The following is a 2,339-nucleotide window of genomic DNA, read 5'->3' on the forward strand; positions in this document are numbered from 1 at the left end:
TCATGTACGTACAATACCTGGTGGACCCGGAGAGGTAAACTTTACACTTGACGCCACAAAAAAAGGCTATCCTCGTACCTGCAGGCCACGGGAGACGTTCCGAGAACAAAGCAATTTGTTTCTGTGAGTGTTAATCAATTAAAACTACCAATAATTCCTGTAATAAAGCATCGAAAGCATAGGTGTTTCTTATAGTATAGACCTTGTTTTCCAACGGGTGCGATATCGCCCCCATGTGGGCGTTTTTCCATGTTGAGGGGGCGATTAGTAACAATTTATATTTAGGGGCGAAAAACAATTTTCTGGACGATATAGTAAAACATTATATTAACAATAATTGGATATTTTATTCGTTATATGGTACAATAATTAAACAAATAACATTATACTGGTCACTAGTCTATTCAATGCAGTACGAATTTGGCGTTAACCTTGGGCCTCGGCATCGGAATTTTGAAGTGAAGGGGGCGATACTACGTAACGGTTTTATTGAAGGAGACGACGATTCGTTAGAGGTTAAGAAACACTGGTATAGGCATTACAGTCTACATATACGATTGATATGAATTTATCATTATCGGTAATGATGTTACACAGTAGATCCCCCTATAAGACTGGTTTTTATAATTACAATTCCTATAAAACGGTGAGAAAAATTGTGGCGGTATCTGTACACAACGGTAAAAAAAAACTCCTATAATTACGTAAAACGTCATCGGGCAGCCGAAGTACTTTCCCGCCATCCGTAGTGCCACGCTACGCACGTTTAGGCGGGTAAATTAAGTTTAGTTTCGTCTGCACATATAATTATATATATATTATATATAAATTAGGTACTGTATATATAATTATATATTAACTTAATTTATTGTAATATTATTATAATTATATATATGCTTTCCTCTGTCTAGTCTAGCGCTACGCTACAAAGAGTTTAGGCGAACTTTCGTCTGTACAGTATGTAAATAAGGTACCGTAAGTCTAATACAGTACTGTAATTTTGTACATTTCTTGTGAAAGAAACATTTCTTATACAACGGCGATAAAAATTATTTATATTAATGATGTCTCCAAAGTTCAGCGATGTTTTCGCAGAAAAATAACATCAGAAATCGCGGCCGCGGTTTGCTAAGCTGTACCGCGACGAAAACAAGTACTCGGTAAGTAATCCTACAATTTTTTGTTTATAGCGTAGTTTATACGGATTATTTCCAAAATAGATATAAGTATTTTGGAAATGTTGAGTCGCTTTAGTCTAGAATCGATTAATTTTCTAGAAGAAAATCTTTCAAACAGCCGAGTCCTACTGCTGTGATTCCTGCAAAATTGATTCATAAAGAACGGAACGTGTCTACCGTTTTATAGGGGATCGACTGTATATGTATAGGACCTTTCTCAGCTTGTAATAGGCCTACATCTTCAGATTGTTCGTGCTAATTGTTTTCATGTTTCCATTAATAAAAACAACATGCTCCTCGACAAAACCATCTGCTCGTTTTTCTCATTAAAAATGAAGAAAAATATGTTCTTTATTATATTGAACTCGCTTTCCACGTATGCGCTAGAAGCTAGTATCCGGCCCTATCTGAATTCAAGCTGTTTTATACAAGACCGTAAAGGTGTACATCATTCAAAAAAACGATTGGCAAACGAATAACGGATTAATGTTTTGGCAGCATCAACATCAGTTGCTAAAACGGATAACGGGTAGTGTCAAGCCCATGCATGCATTTGCATATTGCTCTATGGTTTAAAAATCCAGTAAAAAAATCATAGCCGTAGAAAAATCGAATTCTGATACCTTTAGAAGAGGTGCACTTTAATGGATCCAATTATGTATTCACAATTGAATTGTATTTGTGTTGTGGCTCTCGAACAACATTCGAAGGACCGATGTTTGACCGGGTTCAATACTAATCACACCTACAAATTATACAAATAAAATGAATATTAAAATAAGGTGACAGAAAAGTGAACATTTCTCTAATGTTATAATTTAAACTAAACGTTCAAACAAAGTAAGAAGTTCCTAAATAATCGTTAAACTAATTATTAACCATTCGTGCTTAAAAGTTACACTAGAGCGTCGTTTATCCGAATCAATTGGGAACTGGGGTGGTTCGGATAACTTATTTTTCGGATAACGAATCATGTATGAAAAAATATATTAATTTATCCCGTGTTGAACTTTCTCTCCGTTGCGTGTCGCTTTGCGTTGAATTTTTGTCGATGTTAAGCCTAACGAAGACTATTGTATCGTTAAAAATTATTTTTTTATTTTGTAGAAACAAAATAAATATATTGAAAAATATAAAAACAATAAAAAATTATACTTCAGA

Source organism: Centruroides sculpturatus, unplaced genomic scaffold (genome assembly GCF_000671375.1).
Source record: "Centruroides sculpturatus isolate CEXI.00-Female unplaced genomic scaffold, Cexi_2.0 scaffold1908, whole genome shotgun sequence".
Classification (NCBI taxonomy): domain Eukaryota; kingdom Metazoa; phylum Arthropoda; class Arachnida; order Scorpiones; family Buthidae; genus Centruroides; species Centruroides sculpturatus.